The following is a 22,154-nucleotide window of genomic DNA, read 5'->3' on the forward strand; positions in this document are numbered from 1 at the left end:
ATTGTTGTATTCTCTGTTCGGCTTAGTTTTTTGGATCTTTGCTGTGGAGGGACGGCATGGTGCTTCTGCCTAGAGCGCCATTTTGCCGGAACTCCATCAAAGAGATCTTTTTTTGGCATACTTTTCTCTTGTGAAACTAGTGTGAAGATCAGATTTGTGAAATACTAAGTTAGTATTTAACTTTTTATTTCTTGTTTTAAAATAGCAAATACTCCACTCTCTGTGTGATGAAAAGAAATAAATTCCTTAGTATCTGTTCAATACCACAAATGTATCCTGAAGTATGTGTGTGTATGTGTAAGGGCAATGGAAAGGCCGACAAATTATAGCAGTCTATGGTTGATGCAGAATGCAAGAAGTTGTAAGAAAAGAAATAGTGTATATCACAACAAAGAAGAGGAAGGGAAGGAGGGGGTGATGAGAATGAGGAATAGATATTTGACTTATTTTGGAGGAGCAGTAGGATTTTGCTTGTTTGGTACTGGAAGAAGTGCATTCCAGACCAAGAAAATTAAGGAAGCTCAAAGAATGGGTTTGGGAGTTTGGGAAAGGGCAAGAAGTTGGCTGGATTATAGCATATTCATGGGGGGAGCTTAGAAATAATTCTGGAAAGGTTTTTTTGGGACATATCATAAAGGGTTTTGAATTGCTCTGTAAGAAGTGAGATCTTAATATGTATTTATGAGCAGCTGAATCACACAGTCGTTTATTTTAGAATAAAACAGCTAACCAGAGAGGATGATTTGGGCGGAGAAAGATTGGAGGTAAGGGAAAAGTTGAGGATGGTACATTTTCCTAAAGTAATTGAGGCAGAGAAAATGTCAGGAAGTTAAGGCTGATACAGAGTTGTAAAATACCAGAGTATTGACAGTATTCCCCAACACACATAGCCTCACAGCAAAGGTTGAGGATACTTATTGGTTCAAGGCATTTAAGGAAATGTCTGTCCAATTATTAGCTGACCATTAAGGTAAGCTGCATATGACAGTGATTATAGACTGAAAAAAAATTAGTCTAGGAAAGTCACTAAACAGCAATAACAAACAGCAATAACAACTATCCTGATGAAGGAGAGACATATGATTTTCAAAGTTGCCACATTATATTATTTAAGATGTCCAGTTTTAAACAAAAAAATATGAGTCATGGAAGAAAATAGAAAAACATGGCCCACACATAGAGGGGGAAAAAAAGCAATCAATAGAAACTGTCCCTGAGGAAACCTAGATGTAGGACTTAGTTGACAAAGACTTTAGATAAACTACTGTAAACATATTCAAAGAATTAAAAGAAATAGTTATTCTAGAGAATTAAAGTATGAGAACAACGTTTCACCAAATAAAGAATAGCAATTAAGAGAAATTATAAAAAAAGAACCAAATAGAAATTCTGGAGCTGAAATGTACAATAACAAAGAAAATTATTAGAGAAATTCAGCAGCAGATTTGAATTGGCAAAATAAAAAATTGGTGAACTTGAAGATAGGCCAATTGAAACTACCCAGTCTGAGGAAGAGAAAAAAGAATTAAAAAAAAGAACAGTGCCTCAGAGACCTGGGGGGCACCATTAAACATACCAACATATGCATAATGGGATCTCAGAAGGAGATGGAAAAAAAGGACAGATATTTTGAAGAAATACCAAAAATTTTCCCAAATTTGATGAAAAACATAAATTTTCATATTCCAGAAGCTCAATGAACTCCAAGTGAATTAAATTCAAAGAGATCCACAATTAGACACATTATAATCAAGCTATTGAAAGCCAAAGACACAGAATCTTGAAAGCAACAAGAGAAAAGCAACTTATCATGCACAAGTGATCCTCAGTAAGACTAACAGCTGATTTTTCATAAAAAACCATGGAGACCAGAAGTCAGTTGGATGACAAAATTCAAAGTGCTGAAAGAAAAAAAATCTATCAACCAAGAATTGTATATCCAGCAAAATTAAGATGAAATGAAAATATTAATTTATGACATTAGAACATTCCAAGATAAACAAAAACTGAGAAAATTCATCACTAGCAGACAATCTGCCCTAGAGGAAATAATAAAAGGAGTTTTTAAACCTGAAATGAAAGGATACTAGTGTTGGGGGGGAATGGTCTGCTTTATGCCGCCCATCCACGCTGCCTAAGTAAAAGCCTTGAGCCCAGAGCATTCTCTGATAAGGAGGCTGGGAATTGGGTTGCCTTCTCTCTCCTGGTTTCTTCTTATCAGAGACGACTTCCCCCAGTTCTGGGCACATAGTAACTTTCTCTGTCTCTTGCACACGCCCAGGTACCATACAGCACCTGGCCAACCCCACTTCTATATCTGTTCCCGGCGGGCAGGGCACAGGGTCTCTTGTACTGCAGCACAAGAGGCGGAACATGCTACATTGTAAGAGCTGGCCTCAAGGAGTGGACTGAAGGGGAAACAGTCTTTGTGAGGCTGAACATGAGCACCCTTATATGGTTTGCTAGTTCACTACAGTTTGCTGAGTCATTCTTACGTAAGTCCCTGCCATGTAGCCACTATTGTCCACCACCGCTGTAAAACCTGCCCTCCCACTGTGGAGTGTGGAGATCTCCTTTGGTTCTGCAGTTGCCCATGACTCGCCTTGTCTGTAAGTCTCCCTAATAAACTCACTTGCTGCCAATCCTGGAGTTTCCCAACTCTGTCTTCAGTCTCTCAGTGCCCTCCGTTTTTGGAGGCAAATTTCACATTCCTGGTCCATGCCTGGACAACCAGACAGTAGCTCACATCCACACAATGAAATTAAGACTACTGGTAAAGGTAACAACATAGGTAAATATAAAAGTATAAATATATTTTTGTTGCAACTCTTTTCTGACTTAAAACTGCATAAAGCAATAATCATAAAAGTGTGTTGATGGGCTTATAATGTGTAAAGATGTAATTTGTTTGGCAGTAATAGCACAAAGAAGATGGGAGTAAACAGCTATATTGGAGCAAAAATTTTTGTTTGCTATTGAAATTAAGTTGGTATTAATCCAAACTAGATTGTTTTAAGATTTTAATTGTAATCATCAGGGTAACCACTAAGAAAATAACTCATAAAAAACAGTAAAAAGCAACAACAAGGGATTAGTACACTGGAAATATCTAATTAACATAAAGCAGTGATGGAGGAATAGAGGAACAAAAAAGACATAACACATATAGAAAACTAATAGCAAAATGGCAGACAAATTCTACCTTATTAGTAATTACATTAAATGCAAATGAATTCAACACTCCAAAAGGCAGAAATGGGTAAAATGGATTAAAACAAAAACATGATACAACTATATGCTGTCTACAAGAGACACACTTTAGATTCATGACATTGGTACACTGAAAGTAAAAGGATAGGAAAAGATATACCATGCAAACAGTACCCAAAAGAGAGTTTGACTGGCTATACTAATATCAGACAAAAATTATTACTAAAGACAAAAAAGAACAGAACTAAAGAGGATTATAAGGGAATGCTATGAACAACTGATGGCAACAAACTAGATAACCTAGATGAAATGGACAAATCCCCAGAAACACACAAACCAATGAAACTGACTCAAGAAGAAGTAGAAAATCTTAATAGACATAACAAGGAAAGAGATTGAATTAATAATCAGAAACTTTCTTACGAAGAAAAGCCCAGGCCCAGATGGCTTCACCAATGAATTCTATCAAACATTTTAAGATGAATTAATACCAATTCTTCACAAACCCTTCCAAATAATAGAAGATATGGGAACACTTCCTGACTTTTTACCCTGATACCAAAACCATAAAGACATCAGAAGAAAATAAAACTACAGACCAATATCCCTTATGAATATAGATGCAAAAAGTCTCAACAAAATACTAGCAAATGGAATCCAGCAACATATAAAAGGGATTATAAACCATGACAAAATGAGATTTATCCCAGGAATGCAAGGCTGGTTTAATATTTGAAAGTCAATCAGTGTAATACACAATATTAATAGAATAGAGAACAAAATCACAAGATAATAAATGCAGAAAAAGCACTTGACAAAATCCAACACCCTTTCATGATTAAAAAACTCTAAGAATAACGGGACTTCCTCAACTTGATAAACGACATCAATGAAAAACCCACAGCTAACGTTATACTTAATGATAAATGCCTGAATGCTTTTCTCTAAGATCAGGAACAAGACAAGGATGTCCACTTCTGCCACTTCTATATAACATTGTACTGTCAGTTGTAGCCAGGGCAATTAGATGACAAAAAAAAAAAAAAAAACAAAGGAAAAGAAAAGGCATCGATTGGAAAGGAAGAAGTAAAACTATCTCTATTCATAGATGACATGATCTTGTATATAGAAAATATTAAGGAGTTCATAAAAATATTTAGAACTAATGAACACATTTAGCAAGGTTACAGATTCAAGATCAATATACAAAAATCAATTGCACTTCTATATACTAGAAATGAACAATCTGAAAATGAAATTAAGAAAATAATTCCATTTACAATACCATCAAAAAAATCCAATACTTGGGAATAAATTTAACAAAAAGAAATGTAAGACTTGTACACTGAAAACTATAAACATCATTGAAAGAAAGTAAAGAAGATCTAAATAAACTGAAAGATATCCCATGTTAACGGATTGGAAGACATAATATTGTTAAGATGGTTGTGTGCTGATGAGTCGATTCCGACTCATAGCAACCCTGCATGACAGAGTAGAACTACCCCATAGGATTTCGTAGGCTGTAATCTTTATGGGAGCAGATTGCCAGGTCTTTTCTCTCACAGAGTGGCTGGTGTGTTTGAGCCACCAATCTTTTGGTTAGCAGCTGACCGCTTAACGATTGTGCCACCAAAGCTCCTTGTTAAGATGGTAATACTCTCCAAATCATCTAGAGATTCAATGCAATCTCTATCAAAATCCCAGGTGCCATTTTTACAGAAATTGACAAATTGACCCTAAAATTCATGTGGAAATGCAATGGACCCAGAATAGCCAAAATAATTTTGAAAGAGAACAGTGTTAGAGGACTTAACACTTCCTGATTTCAAAACTTACTACAAAGCTATAGTAATCAACACAATGTGGTACTTGCATGAGGTAGACATACAGATCCATGGTATAGAATTGAGAGTCCAGAAATAAACTCTTACATATATGGTCTGTTGATTTTCAACACGGGGACCAGGACAATTCAGTGAGGAAGTAAGTATTTTTAAGAAATAGTTCTGGGGCAACTGGATGTCTACATGCAAAAGATTGAAGTTGGACCCCTAACTCACACCATATACAAAAGTTAATCATTCATGGACCTAAATGTAAAAGCTAAGACTATAAAACTCTTAGAAAAAAACAGACACAAATCTCTGTGACCTTGGGTTAGGCAAACTGTTTTTTTAGATATATCAAAAGTACAAGCAACAAAAGAAAAATAAATTGTGTTTCAAATTTTTATTATCAAGAAAATAAAAACCCACAGAATGGGAGAAAATATTTGCAAATCATGTATGTGTTAAAGGACTTGTATCTCGTATATATAAAGAACTTTTACTATTCAATAATAAAAAGACATATCAATTAAAAAATTGACAAAGGCTCTGAACAAACACTTCTCCAGAGAAGATATGCAAATGGTAACAAGTACGTGAAAAGACGTTCAACATTGTTAGTCATTAGGGAAATGCAAATAAACACACCCACTAGGATAGCTATAATAAAAAAAGACAATAACAAGTGTTGTCAAGGATGTGGAGAAGTTGAAACCCTCATATATCACAGTTGGGAATGTAAAATAGTGCAGCTGCTTTGGAAAACAGTTTGGCAATTCCTCAAAATGTTAAACCATATGACCAGTCACCATATAACTGAGCAATTCCACTTCTAGGTGTATACCTAAGAGACATAAAAACATGTCCATACAAAAACCTTGTATACAAACGTTCATAGCAGCATATTCATAATGGTCAAAAAGTGGAAATAGCTCAAATGTCCACCAGCTGATGGACAAATATAATGTGATACATCCATACAATGGAATGTTATTTGGCAATAAAAAGGGATGAAGTACTGATACATGCTACAATATGGATGAACCTTGAAAACATTATGCTAAGTGAAAGAGGCCAGCTATAAGACTACATATTGTAAGATTCCATTTATTTGGATATTCCATATCTGGAAATTTCCATAGCAGGTAAATCTCTAGAGACAGAAGGTAGTTTAGTAGGGGATGAGGAATGACTGCTAATGGGTATGGGATTTCTTTTTGGTGTAGTGAAAATGTTCTGATATTAGATAGTGGAGATGGTTTTACAACTCTGTGATTATACTAAAAACCGCTAAATTGTATACTTTAAAAGGGTTTTATGGTATGTGAATTATATCTCAAAAAGCTATTATATAAGAATAAACTACATGCATGTGCTCATTCATTCAATAAATATTTGATTGTCTTCTGATTGTCAGGCATTTTATGTTGCTCCTGTCTCCTACTAATCTCATTGTGTATGCCTCACCTACAACCCTTTTTTTCTAGTTTTTGATTTTCAAGTCTTATGTGTATAATCTGGATATAGTGTTAAAAATTCAGTTTCCCAGTGTCTATACCTAGAAACAATACCTAAAAATATGTTTGTGGTAAAAATATGAGGTGCTGAAAACATTTTTAAAAATCCTTATTTTTTCTAACATTTTGTTATGAACATTTTCAAACATACAACAAAGTTAAAATAGTTTTACAGTGACTACCCATATACCTGTTGCCGTCGAGTCAATTCTGACTCATAGCGACCCTATAGGACAGAGTAGAACTCCCATAGGGTTCCCAAGGAGCAGCTGGTGGATTTGAACTGCCAACCTTTTGGTTAGCAGCCCAGCTCTTAACCACTGCCCCACCAGGGCTCCACAAATACTCATGTACCCATCACTTCAATTCTACCATTAACATGTTGTTATAGTTTACCGTATATCTACCTTAAACTTTATATTTGTTTTTAATTAAAAGTTTAAAATTTTTTTCACCCAGCTATCAAGTAATAATGTGCCATTGTCTTGAGAGATGCTTATTTTTGTTTAATAGAAGGATATCTTAGACTTCGGTTAAGAGGTTCAGAAGAATGGTTTCTTGTAAGTTTGTGTATGGCCACCAGGTGTAGCTCTGGCCCCGTAGCATCCTGGGATCAGCATCTGCAGGGAAGATTGTAGTAAGGGCTACTTATAAATGAAATCAAACTTTTGTTTGAGTGAAGGGGCAGTTAATTTCTCTTTCATTAAGAACTAACGTAATAAGTAAACCTTAATGCAGTATCTAAACCCAGTTCCTCAAAGGAGGTCAAGGACTTGTTTTAGATGACGTATTTTCTTTATTGTTCAAAAAGTCTCTGCCACAATTTCTCTTGCCTGAAACATGACTTTCTTACTCCACAGCCTCCAGTTTTGGGATAGGCAACAGATATATTTATGTTAGCTGCTATTTTAAATAATTTTATGAAGGTTTAGATTAGTCGTGGAAATGCACATATTCAGGCTTTTTTCATATAATGAAAACTCACCACAAGTAAAATTTCTCTTTTTCGTGATTATTTGATTAAGGTCTTTATCTCCTGAAACATAAATTCCCTAAGGTTTGGGACTGTACCTAGTACAATGCCTGGCATTCCATAAATATTTGTTGAATGAGTAGATGGAAAGGATGATTTGAAAATTTACTGAAGGCTGTTTTATAACAGTTGGTAAATTTACTCTTTAAAAAGTATGCATGTTCCATGTTTATTTTCTTTTAATGATGAAAGAACCAATTTTAAATATCTTTCATGGTTTTACAAAAAACTTCTAGATAAAAATATTTTTGTTTTTAGTTGTGAAAAAGAAGAGTATAGTTATTTTTTGAAAGAAAGGAAAGCCTAACTATGTTGAAACCCATTTTAACCAAAAATAGTTTTTCTTTTCTTCTCCTTAAAGGAATCCTTAGTCTCTTTCCACAGTAGGATGTCACCAACTGTCAATTTGTTTCTGTCTTTCAGAGAATAAAATCATGGAGGCAAAAATCCAATCGGACAGTTTAGTAAATTAGACTTGTCTACTGGAATAACTAGGGGCAAGCACTTTCAAATCTAAAGCCTTTTTTTTTTTTTTAAGAGAGAATATTTGATAAGCTGTTTATCAAACAAAGTAGTTTTTCATAAAATGAAGCCATTCAGAGTAAAAAGTCTTGGGAGAATTTTAGTGTAATTTGAGGAGATGTCTCTCTCAAAGTCATCCTTCCAAACTTTCAATAGGAAGGTAGAAAGATTCATCAAGGGAGCAGACAAAGAATGGAGACAGATAAGAGTCACTGTTAATAGAAGAATTCTCATCTTACAGAACAGGGAAGTTCCAAAGAAACAAGGTAACAAATTTATTTTGCTCAAAAATCAAATTATTGTCATACTATTTTTGATTTATCATTGTGTTTTGCTTTTATGTACATTCCTTCAAATGAAGTTATTCTTTTTTTTTATTTGTGCATTCTGAATTTTTATTTTAATATAGAGTGGAAACAGGCTAAATATCCAACAGTAAGAATATGGTTAAATCAGTTATGGCTTATATAAGCATTTGGTGAAATATTACATAGCAATTGAAAATAAATGAAACACTGTGTATTTTGGTAATATAGGAGATACTTATTGCTGAGAAATGTTGCCGTTAGGTGCCATCAAGTTGGTTCCGACTCATAGAGACCCTGTGTACAACAGAACGAAACACTGCCTGGTCCTGCACCACCCTCACAATTGTTATGTTTGAGCTCATTGTTGCAGCCACTGTGTCAGTCCATGTTATTGAGCGTCTTCCTCTTTTTCACTGACTCTCTACTTTACCAAGCATGATGTCCTTCTCCAGGGACTGGTCCCTCCTGATAACATGTCTAAAGTACGTGAGACGAAGTCTCGCCATCCTCGCTTCCAAGAACACTCTAGCTGTATTTCTTCCAAGACAGACTAGTTTGTTCTTCTGGCAGTCCATGGTATATTCAGTAGTCTTCACCAACACCGTAATTCAAAGGCATCAATTCTTCTTCAGTCTTTCTTATTCATTATCCAGCTTTCACATGCATATGAGGTAATTAAAAACACCATGGCTTGGGTCAGGCCCACCTTAGTCCCTAAAGTGACATCTTTGCTTTTTAACAGTTTAAAGAGGTCTTTTTGCAGCAGATTTGCCCAATGCAATGTGTTGTTTGATTTCCTGACTGCTACTTCCATGGGCATTGATTGTGGATCCAAGTAAAATGAAATTCTTGACAACACCAATCTTTTCTCTGTTTATCATGATGTTGCTTATTGGTCCAGTTGTGAGGATTTTTGTTTTCTTTATGCTGAGGTGTAATCTATACTGAAGGCTGTGGTCTTTGATCTTCAAGTCTTTCAGCAGGCAAGGTTGTGTCATCTGATATAATGCAGGTTGTTAATGAGTCTTACTCCAAATCTGATGCCCCATTCTTCTTCATATACACCAGCTTCTAGGATTATTTGCATACATACTGAATAAGTATGGTGAAAGGATATAACCCTGATGCACACCTTTCTGACTTTAAACCACGCAGTATCTCCTTGCTCTGTTTGAACAACTGCCCCTTGGTCTATTTACAGGTTCCTCATGAGCACAGTTAAGTATTCTGGAATTCCCATTCTTTGCAGTATTGTCCATAATTTGTTATGATCCACACAGTTGAATGCCTTTGCATAGTCACTAAAACACAGGTAAACATCTTTCTGGTATTCTCTGCTTTCAGCCAGGATCCATCTGACATCAGCAGTGGTATCCCTCATTCCACGCCCTCTTCTGAATCTGGCTTGAATTTCTGGCAGTTCCCTGCTGATGTACCGCTGCAATCACTTTTGAGTGATCTTCGGCAAAATTTTACTTGTGTGTGATATTAATGATATTGTTCAATAATTTCTGCATTTGGTTAGATCACCGTTCTTTGGAATGGGCCCCAATATGAATCTCTTCCAGTTGGTTGGCCAGGTAGCTGTCTTCCAAATTTCTTGGCATACATGAGTGAGCGCTTCCTGTGCTGCATCCATTTGTTAAAACATCTTAATTGGTATTCCATCAGTTCCTGGAGCTTTGCTTTTTGCCAGTGTCTGCAGCACAGATTGGACTTCTTCAATCGATACCATCAGTTCTTGATCATATGTTACCTCCTGAAATGACTGAACGTTGACCAATTCTTTTTTGTACAGTGACTCTGTATTCCTTCCATCTTCTTTTGATGCTTCCTGTGTCGTTCAATTTTTTGCCCATAGAATCCTTCAATATTGCAACTCGAGGCTTGAATTTTTTCTTCAGTTCCTTCAGCTTGAGAAATGCTGAGCGTGTTCTTCCATTTTGGTTTTCTATCTCGAGGTCTTCGCACATTTCATTATAATACTTTACTTTGTCTTCTTGAGCTGCCATTTGAAATCTTCTGTTCAGCTCTTTTACTTCATCATTTCTTCCGTTCACTTTAGCTACTTGACATTCAAGAGCAACATCCATTTTGGTCTTTTCTTTCTTTGCTGTCTTTTTAACGACCTCTTGCTTTTTTCATGTATGATGCCCTTGATGTCATTCCACAACTTGTCTGGTCTTTGGTCATTAGTGTTCAATGCATCAAATCTATTTTTGAGATGGTCTCTAAATTCAGGTGGGATATACTCAAGGTTGTACTTTGGCTCTCTGGGACTTGTTCTAATTTTCTTCAGTTTCAACTTGAACTTGCATATGAGCAGTTGACGGTCTGTTCCTCAGTTGGCCCCTGGCCTTGTTCTGACTGATGATATTGAGCTTTTCCATCATCTCTTTCGACAGATGTAGTCCATTTGATTCCTGTGTATTCCATCTGGCAAGGTCCACGTGTATACTCACTGTTTATGTTGTTGAAAAGGGGTGCTTGCAATGAAGAAGTCATTGGTCTTGCAAAATTCTGTCATGTGATCTCCAGCATCGTTTCTTTTTTTTTTTTTTAATTGTACTTTAGATGAAGGTTTAGGTTTACAGAACAAATAGTTTCTCATTAAACAGTTAGTACACATATTGTTTTATGACAATAGTTAACAACCCCACAACATGTCAACACTGTCGCCTCTCAACCTTGGGTTCCCTATTACCAGCTTTCCTGTCCCCTCCTGCCTTCTAGTCCTTGTCCCCGGACTGTTGTACCCCATTAGTCTCGTTTTGTTTAATGGGGCTGTCTAATCTTTGGATGAAGGGTGACCCTCCAGAGTGACTTCTTTACTGAGCTAAAAGGGTGTCCAGGGGCCATACTCTTGGGGTTTCTCCAGTCTCTGTCAGGCCAGTAAATCTGGTCTTTTTTTGTGAGTTAGAATTTTGTTCTACATTTTTCTCCAGCTCTGTCCGGGACCCTCTGTTGTGATCCCTGTCAGAGCAGTCTGTGGTGGTAGCCAGGCACCATCTAGTTGTACTGGACTCAGTCTGGTGGAGGCCATGGTAGTTGTGGTCCATTAGTCCTTTGTACTGATCTTTCCCTTGTATCTTGTTTTCTTCATTCTCCCTTTCTCCCAAAGGGGTGAGTCCAGAGGAGTATCTTAGATGGCTGCTCACAGGCTAAGACCCCAGATGCTACTCACCAAGGTGGAATGTAGAACATTTTCTTTATAAACTGTGTTATGCCAATTGAGCTAGATGTTCCCCAAGACCATGGTTCCCACAGCCCTACACCCAGCAATTCAGTCCCTCAAGGATTTTGGATGTGTCTATGGAGCTTCCATGACCTTTCCTTGTCCAAGTTGTGCTGGTTTCCCCAGTATTGTGTACTGTCTTACCCTTCACCAAAATTACTACTTATCTATTGTCTATTTAGTATTCCTCCCCTCCACCCCGTACCCCTCCCATTCCTCATAACCAACAAAGATTGTTTCTTTTTGTGTGTAAACTTTTTCATGAGTTTTTACAGTAGTGGTCTCATACAATATTTGTCCTTTTGTGATTGACTTATTTCACTCAGCATAATGTCTGGCATCGTTTCTACCACCAATGCCAAGTTTTCCAACTACCCATCCTTCTTTGTTTCCTACTTTCGCATTCCAATCACCGGTAATTATTGATGCATCTTGACTGCATGTTTGATCAATTTCAGACTGCAGAAGTTGGTAAAAATCTTCAGTTTCTTCATCTTTGGCCTTAGTGTTTGGTGCGTAAATTTGAATAATAGTCATATTAACTGGTCTTCCTTGTAGACGTATAGATATTATCCTATTACTGACAGCGTTGTACTTCAGGATAGATCTTAAAATGTTCTTTTTGACGATGAATGCCATGACGTTCCTCTTTAATTTGTCATTCCTGGCATAGTAGACAATGTGATTGTCCGATTCAAAATGGCCAATACCAGTCCATTTCAGCTCACTAATGAATAAAACACTGTATATTTTGGTAATATGGGAGATATGTTGGAGCCCTGGTGGAGCAGTGGTTAAGAGTTCGGCTGCTAAGCAAAAGGTCGGCAGGTTGAATCCACCAGCTGCTCCTTATTTTTATTGCTAAGGAATAGCCATTATATATAGCCTGAAGGCCTGGGACTTTGAAAGTCTTTACTGTCTCTTAATTTCCTTGAAAGGTAAGTAATGTCTAGAATGCATACCTGTCTCGCATACCTCCTCCTATCCCTTTCTGTCTCTTTCTCCTCCTTTTTCATTTTCCTCCTCTTTTTTCTCTCCCTTCTGCTCCTTACCTCCCTCTCTTTTTTTCTTCATTGGCAGTGAGTTTAGAGAGAGAAAATTAGTTGTTGCTGAAAGAATTAAATTGCTGGTCACAACATATTTTGGGGACATAAAATATTTCTCGAAAATCTTCATACTAAGGTACAGACTCAGGTTATTACTATTATGTTTTTATAATCACCCAAAATATTATGCAGGTTAATTTTTATCTGATATCAGCTCCATATATGGCAATCAGCTGGTAACTTCAAATTACAGTTGCTATGACAGAGTATATATGAAAGATGCAAGCATAATTTTGATCATGATTATTGTACTTGGCTGAATAATGGCTTGCATCATCTTTTGCAATTCATGATTCACAAAATTTTATCTTCACTGCAACCTTTTCAACCCCCCTATAAGCATCAGCTATAGCAGATAAATATGTGATGACAATTTTGCCTTAGTAGAAAAAGTCAATAATTTCTTTTGGCCTACTACAAAAAATTTCAGAAGCTTTTTTTTTTTTTTTTTTTAAGCAAACAATAAACTTTATGCCCCCCTAAATTACCACTTTTTTCTCTGTTTAATAGTGTGTTTAGAGCTATGTTGAGATGTTATTTTAAAATGGATTTTTTACTTACTAACGAGATTCACAAAGTTATTTCATTATAGTTTTATAAGTTGGGAAGGGACATGATTTGTTAAAACCAATGACAAGGAGAACATTCAGAGTGAAAATCTGAGCAAGCGAAGCCATAGCTGATTTTAATATAATTAAGTAAACCCTTAGACCCTGATACAAATGATTTTAAAATGTACTTTGGTTGTCAGTTGAATCTGCTGTTGTCAATTCTCACTTACATTTGTGTTAAAAATTTCTGAAGTATGAAAATATTATTTTGTTTCATACTTAAAGGCTATGTAGAATCAATTACCACATTGCAGGGGGGAGGGTTGGGGTGGTGGTGGTGGTGGTGAGGGGTTTGGAAGGGTGGTATCCACTCTATGCAAGGCATTTTGCCTATATTATCTCATTTAATCTTTTTATTGTTATTATTGTGCTAAGTATACATATATATTTATATACACATATACGTATATAGCAAAACATTTGCCATTTCAAATTTTGTACATGTGAAATTCAATAACATTAATTAGGTTCATCATGTTGTGCAACCACTTCAGCACTATGCTTGGGGGCCATTTTAAACAGTGAAATAACCAACAAAAAATACAAAAAAACATGATACTAAGTAGACTGTGAAAAGGACACTTGTTTAAAGAATGAGAGTTGAAACAAGAAGGCGGAGTGTAGTCTTGTTTGACCTTGGGAATGTGCACCTCAGGTGACTCAAATTTTTCACTGCTTTGTGCATGTCCATGAATGACCACAAAAGTGCTGTGAGTACTGATTTTGGGATTACAAATAAATTTTAGTGAGTAGGTGAATTCGCAAATACAAAATTTGTGAATAATGAAGCTCGACTGTATTATTTGGCTATAAAAAGAAATGAAGTACTGATATATGTTACAACATGGATGAACCTTGAAAACATTATGCTAAGTGAAAGTAGCCAGTCACAAAATACCATATATTGTTTGATTCCATTTATATGAAATGTCCAGAATAGGAAATCTATAGAGACAGAAAGTAGATCAGTGGTTGCCAGGGGTTAGGAGTATTGGGGGTAAATGGAGAGAGACTGCTAATTGGTATAGGGTTTCTTCTTTGGGTAAAATTTTCTAAAATTGAGTGTGGTGGTGGCTGCATAATTCTGAGAACGTACTAAAAATCATTGAATTGTAAACTTTAAATGGGTGAGCTTGATGGTGTGTAAATTATATATCAATAAAACTGTTAAAAATAAGTCATGGTTCAACTATTTGCAAATATGTTCAATATGACAAAAAATAAAGGCAAAGAAGAAACCATGAGTATTGAGAGTAATTGGTCAAAGGTCACCAGTGAACCAAGGTTGGGAGAAACAGCTGCAGCCTGGCTTGTAATGGCTGCTCAAGACCATAGATAGCAGCACACAGGTCTTACCTCACTCCCATCTCAGTCAAGATATTCCTAGTACTGTGCAAATGCAAGTAGGCTAGAAGAAAAAGGAATGGCTTGAAAGATAATTTTCAAAAAGGGTAAAACCATGACTCTCATACAGATATAAAAATGAATACATGTTAAAGATATTAACTCATTCAGTGAGGGAACTAGGCAGATGTTATAAACAGTTCAAATGAGAATTCAAACAACAGACACAGTTATACAGAGTTGTAAAATAGCTCAAAGACAATGAAAGGGCTAGGATCAGATAACACATGTAGACAATGCATGGTTGTAAAATAGCCCAGCAATGAAAGGCTAGAATCGGATGGCTTGGAGTGGTGTCCTCTAGTTTTCTGTTTTAACAGGTTTTTTTTCCTCTAAAATATTTGCATCAAATAGGCCACGATGAGGAAGGAGGGTTAGAATAGAATAGAGTGAGAAGGAGTGCGAGTGGAAAGGACAAAAACATCCAACTCTTTGCGCCCAGAGCTGTAGACTTGACAGGAATGATGGAGGCATATACTAGAGATAAGAGAAAGGGAGATTTATTGTGACTGGAGGCAGTAGCTAGCAGAGCAGAAGGACACAAAAAAGAGAAGAAAGGGGTCACTGAACTGAGGGAGAGGAGAACTTAAATAGATGAACTTTGACATATACTTGATGTCATGGATTGAATTGTGTCCCCCAAAAATATGTGTCAACTTGGTTAGGCCATGATTCCAAATATTGTGTGGTTGTCCTCCATTTTGTGATTGATGTAATTTTCCTATGTGTTGTAAATCCTAATCTCTGCCTGTGATTAATGAGGCAAGATTAGATTATGTTAAAGAGGATTAGGGTGGGATGTAACACCCTTACTCAGGTTGCATTCCTGATCCAATGTAAAGGGAGTTTCCTTCGGGTTTGGCATGCATCACCTTTTATCTTACAAGAGATAGAAGGAAAGGGAAGTGAGCAGAGAGTTGGGGGAACTCATACCAGCAAGAAAGCAGCCTCAGAGTAGAGTGCGTCCTTTGGACCTGGGGTCCCTATGCCTGAGAAGCTTCTAGACCAGGGAAAGATTGATGACAAGCCTCTTCCTCCAGAGCCAGCAGGGAGAAAGCCTTCCCCTGGAGCTGATGCCCTGAATTTGGACTTCTAGCCTACTAGACTGTGAGAGAATAAACTTCTGTTTATTGAAACCATCCGCTTGTGGTATTTCTGTTATAGCAGCCCTAGATGACTAAGACACTTGACCAGATTGACATAGTCAGAGGCAGTCCAGGCCAGACCCCTGCTTTTCAAATGCAAGGCTCAGTCATTGCTCAAGAAGTGTTTAAAAAAAGTGACTGATTTTCCAAGTGACCAATTTACCAAATGATTAATTCATCAGATAATCAATTCACCAATTTGTTTCAGTTTTGCAGTAACGTTGGCAAATTGATCATTCAATGAATTGATTTTCAGTGAAATGGTCTACTTCCAGATTCTGATCCCCCAGGAAAACCAATTTGCCAAAGTTCAGTTGCCTTTTGTAAAGCACGCTCTACATTTATTAATTTATTCATTCATTCACTGAAATTTTTTTAAGCACTGTGTGTCAGGCACTATTTAGGAGTGAACCTTCTGCCAATAGATCTGAGAAAAAAAAAATCAAGGGGAGGGAAATACATTCATCCACTGTATATAATACATAACTGACAAAGATGTCTTATTCCCATAAAGAAGAAGAAAATTTCTACCAAATATTAGAAAATGAGAAGGATCTATTTGGAGTAAGAGTCTAATAAGACATGGGAAACTGGCTAAAAACTCAACAAATATTTATGGATCCTTTTCACATGCCTGCACTGTGCTAGGTAGGCCTTTATGGGATAAGAAAAGAACTACAGGAAGAACCCAAGGAATGACTAAACTTGGTTTTTAATGTTCACATGTAAGTCATTTGCTTGACACAGGTCACCCATGTTTCACACAGAAATGAACAGGGATTAGATTCCTGGATCAACTCACAGCAGTTTAGCCCACAATGTGACAGTGAGCATGGCAAGAGAAGACCGTGTGGTTTAGTTTAAAAACTTTGGAATCAGTTGGACCTGAATTTAAGTAGTTAGGTAACCCTGGGCAAATTACTTAAGTTCTCCAAATCTCATCTGTAACATGAGAATGATAATGTCCACCCCAAAGTGATTGGTGATTAAATGAGATACTATAATATGAAAGTCCTTCTGAAAGCATTCTCTTATCTTTTTATATGTAGACAAAATACTTTTGTTGTTTTTTTCCTGCCTTCTTAAGAAGAACAGAGTAACTATAATTTAATATTTCAGTGACTCTGGTTCATCTTCTGCTATACTATAGTAAAAGAGGCCCTCAGGAGCATTTTACTTATATAGGGCTATATCTTCTACATTAAATGGTCCTAGAGTGTTATGTTTTTATAGTTTAGATGCCTCACCTTCACTGTAAACCATCACCTCTGGCTGTTATTAGTGACTAGTTCTAGCTTTATTATTTACTACTCTTAATCTGCTGGGGAGAGAACCCGGAGGGCTTGACTCATTACAATTGCCCCAGGCACTGCCTCAGAGTTTGAGCTGAGGCCAAGTGCTTCCAGGCAGCATCATGATGAGCATGGCTGTGGTTAAAGGGCTTGCCAGAGCCCTCTTCTGGGCTGGCTGGAACTTTCCCAGAGCTGCACTGTAGTCGGAGGCTCCTGTTACCCAGTCCTCCCTCTTTCCCCCTCTGCTTTCACAGGTGTCAGACCCATATCACACACTGAAGACTTTTCTTGCTTACTCCTGCTCCCTCTCTCCTTTATCTTTCACTGGAGTTGTTCCCAATAAATCTCTTGCATTTCTAAGTCCTCCTTGGCATCTGTTTCCCCAGGACCCAGCAGACTCTCTCTGAGAAGTCACAACAAATGGACTTAGGACTAGTCTTTCAGAATCTGATCTGCTTAAAAATTTAGGAGTTTCTGTACTTCTGTCACTCTGAAATCTATTTTCTTCCTCTTAACTATATCCTAGATTAGTGCCATCCAATCTAATACAAACCACATATGTAATTCTAAAATTTTTAGTAGCTACATTAAAAATAGGTGAAACCGATTTTTTTATGTTTTCTTTAACCTAATATATCAAAAATATTATCATTTTAACATGTAATCAATATAAAAATTATAAGCAAAGTATTTTACATTCTTTTTTGTTTTCTTTAAGTACTAAGTCTTCAAAATCTGTTGTGTATGTTGCACTTACAGCACATCTCAATTCAAACTAGTCACAATTCAAGTGCTCAGTAATTACATGTGGCTAGTGGCTACTATATTGGACCACACGGTTCTGGATAATCTTGAATGCAAATAAGTGACCTTGTGGACAAGTGAAGAGTCACTGCTGGATGGTTTCCTATAATTTCTATGGAAGAGTGTGGGTGAAAGGTTGGCTGGTGACTAAGATCTAAGCATGTATCTCATGTTCTTTCTCTGGCCTCCCCAAGGGCATTCCTCTTCTCCTGCTTTGTGGTCCCAGTTGTGAAAGGTGTTTCCTTCTCTGCAGCCTTCCTGGTGAGACAGTCTTGCTGATTTCCTTTCCCAGCAGTGAGAGGCAATTCCTCTGTCCTCATCCGTCTTGGTATAGCAGGAGGGCAATACGGGCCTTGTGTTCAGTGGGTGGCAGGGGCAGGAGGAGTCTGGTTTGTTGTGAGGGACCTGTAATCATGGAGCTTTCAATGTTATTGGTAAAAATTAGACAAAACACCCATATAACAGTTGTGGAATGTTACAGAATTAAAGCCTAGGTTACAAGGTAGTGACTATAAATGTATTTTTGAAAATATCATATGCTACATTTACAAGTCTGTAAGGTAATATAAGTCTAGTGTTTTTCAAACCTGCTGCACATTGGCATCACCTGGAAAACTTTAAAAAATACTGATGTCTGGCTCCCATTCCCCAGACATTCTGATTTAATTGGTCTGGGGTGCTGCTGAGGCATTGGGATTTTTTTTTTTTTAATTGTACTTTAGATGCAGGTTTACAGAACAAACTAGTTTCTCATTAACCACTTAGTGCACATATTGTTTTGTGACATTGGTTGCCAACCCCATGACATGTCAGCACTCTCCCCTTCTTGACCTTGGGTTCTACATACAAGTTTTCCTTTCCCCTCCTGCCTTCTACTCATTGCCCCTGGGCTGCTGTGCGCATTCAGTCTCATTTTGTTTCGTTGGCCTGCCTCATCTTTGGCTGAATGGTGAACCTCAGAAGTGACTTCATTACTGAGTTTAAGGAGTGTCCAGGGCCCATGCTCTCAAAGTTTCTCCAGTCTCTGTCAGATCAGTAAGTCTGGTCTTATTTTTTTTGTGAATTAGAATTTTGTTCTACATTTTTCTCCAGCTCTGTGTGGGACCCTCTATTGTGATCCCTGTCAGAGCGATCGGTGGTGGTAGCCGGGCACCATCTAGTTGTGCTGGACTCAGTCTGGTGGAGGCTGTAGTACTTGTCGTGGATTAGTCACTTGGACTAATCTTTCCCTTGTGTCCTTTGGTTTTCTTCATTCTCTCTTGCTTTAGATGGCCACTGACAAGCTTTTAAGACCCCAGATGCTACTGACCAAAGTAGAATGTAGAACATTTTCTTTATAAACTATGTTATGTCAATTGAGCTAGATGTTCCTGACACCATGGTCCCCACAGCCCAGTAATCTGGTCCCTCAGGGAGTTTGGATGTTGTCTATGGAGCTTCCATGACCTTGAGGCACTGGGATTTTTCAAAGTTCCCAGCAAAGTTTGGAAACTACTAGTATAATCCCTTTAGACTCTTTAGAAGATGTAATATTTGTTTATTCATGTAACAGACATTTATTAGGATCTTCTTTGTGTCAGACACTGGGATAAATGCCAGGGCCTAGTATAGATATTTATTATCCGGAAAGCACCATATGTTATGAAGTCCCAGAGGGAGGAAGGGTTTTGTCAGAGAAGCCTCAAGGTGGAGTCTTGAGGGGTGAATAGGAATTATCCAGATGGGGTATGGAGGAATTACATTTCTGGGGGAGACAGTGTGGTATAAAAGACATATTTCAGGATATATTTGGTTAGGGTAGGTGTTTGGGATAGTGCCAGAGATAAATCTGGAAAAGCAGACTCGGGCCATGTTGTGATGAGACTCATAAACTCAGGAGTTTGTTTGGGTTTTATGCCTGTTCTGTCTGATTTCCCCAGTTATACTGAAAATCCTATGAGAGTGGATTTCTTATTGACAGTGAAAAAGCCAATGGAAGTATTTCACGAATAAAGACCAGGTTTGCCTTTGAGGAAGATGACATTGGTGGCAGGACAGAAGGTGAATGAAGACATGGAGACAGCTTTGGAGATATGAGGGGAGAAATGGTGGGGTTAGAGAAGGGCGAGTGGGTTTGCAGGGTATGTACAGTGTCTTTTTATCCCTCAGTGCCCATGATGGCACCTGTGCCCTCCATTCGTGGTGTAGAGGAACAAACGTGAGTTTAGGAACCCACGAGAACTGGGTGTTTATCATTTAAGAACTGAGTGACCTTGTAGAAGATGCTTAACTCCTCTTAGTACTGCCTATTCATGGTGGAGACAGTGTATGAGAGGTTCTGGCCCAAGGGTTTGCCAAGTGATGAGTGCTCTGTCTTAGTCATCTAGTGCTGCTGTAACAGAAATACCACAAATGAGTGGCTTTAACAAATAGAAGTTTATTTTCTCACAGTTTTGGAGGCTGTAAGTCTGAATTTAGGATGCCAGCTCTAGGGGAAGGCTGTCTCTCTCTAGGCTCTAGAGGAAGGTCCTTGTCTCTTCTGAGCTTCTGCACCTGGGTGATCTTCATGAGTGCACTGCATTGAATGGGGGCTAAGCTGCCTATATTGCACACGAGCGTGGCTTATATAAACTTTTTTCTGTTTAAATGTCTAATCTTCAGTTGTTCGTTATTTTGTGGTCACCATTCTCTCTAGCTTACTTGCCTCCATCTAATATTTATGAGCTGTTTTAAGTAAACACTGGAAAGTAATACAGTGCAATGCCCTGCTAATAGAAAACAGCGGGGGGAAAGAGAAGCCGTTTTAATGTTTATTGTCAATCTACCTCTATTAAAATCCCCAACTGAGATTAAAGCTAGAGAAACACAGAGCTGAAACCTGAACTAGCAATACGAACATTCTATATAGTAGGTCTTCAACCAGGGGCTTTCTATTCTTTGAGGATTCTGTGGGTACATCTTTCTTGGCTGCAATCACACATCCGAAGAACTCAAAGTAGAAAATACAGTACATGTCAATACCAGCACTGCATTAGCCTCAGACTTTTTAAAAACTGAGAGGTTATGTGGTTTTTGTGGTGAGATTTTTTTTTTTTTTAAATCATATATACTAGGCTTTAATATGTCTGCAAACTTCTAAGGATCATCTCTTATATAAGTGGAATTAAGTATTTTTTCAAGTTCAAGTTATCCTCTGAAAAAGTTTTCAGTTGGGTTTCTGGTTTTGTCTTATCACTGAACAGTGCTGATCGCTGTAATCAGAGAACTGTCAACACATGTGGGGGGAAATAGAGGGCAATTGCTTCCCTGATGGATGGGGCAGCCTTGAGGGAAAACAGCTATCGTTTTCATTTATGGGATTCTGTTCCATCTGTATCAGAGATTGACGACGAATGGGAACAATAGACACTCTCAAATTAAAAAATAATGTTTTAGTCGGCTATTATTCAGAGAATCCCAGCATGGCATAACTGGAGCAGAACCTGAGGATCATTCATTCTGGTTCCTCCCTTTTAGGAACCAGAGGTGAATTGATTTGAGGAAAGTTCACCTCTCCTGACTCTGATTTTTCCATGAAACATGATTTTTGCCCCTTGTACATATTTTTTTAAACAAACTAATAATTTGGAAAAAAAAATCTCCCCTGAAAACTTCTAGTTTGCCCTGCATTGGGTAAATTATGTAATATTGTAGCCAATCAACTACAGAAATATGAATTCTATTAGAAATTTGCATACTAACTTCTTAAAGTAAAAACTATAGTTAAACTATATCTGGTTTCTACTTAAAAAAAAGCACAGCTTTTATAAAGTGTTGAAATCAACAAATTATTCATTCATTCATTAATTTTGTTTTTCAATACCCATTATATGTCAAGCTTGAAATGAAGAATCCATGGACCTGATCCTGGAGTGTAACGGAAGAGGGATATCTGTAAACATATAGTTACTTCAGGAGGGCAAGGCTTGTATCTGTTTTGCTCATCATTTTATGCGTATTGTCTAGTATGGACAGACGGCATCCAATTATTATTTCTGAATAAACGAATGAGTGAAGAAGATGGATCACACATGACTTCATAGAGGAGGTGGTTTTTAGCTGGTTCTAATCACTCAAGATGACTTTTCTAGAAATAGATAGGAAGAGGTGTGATACAGAG

This window comes from Trichechus manatus, unplaced genomic scaffold (assembly GCF_000243295.1).
Source record: "Trichechus manatus latirostris isolate Lorelei unplaced genomic scaffold, TriManLat1.0 scaffold00050, whole genome shotgun sequence".
Classification (NCBI taxonomy): Eukaryota; Metazoa; Chordata; class Mammalia; order Sirenia; family Trichechidae; genus Trichechus; species Trichechus manatus.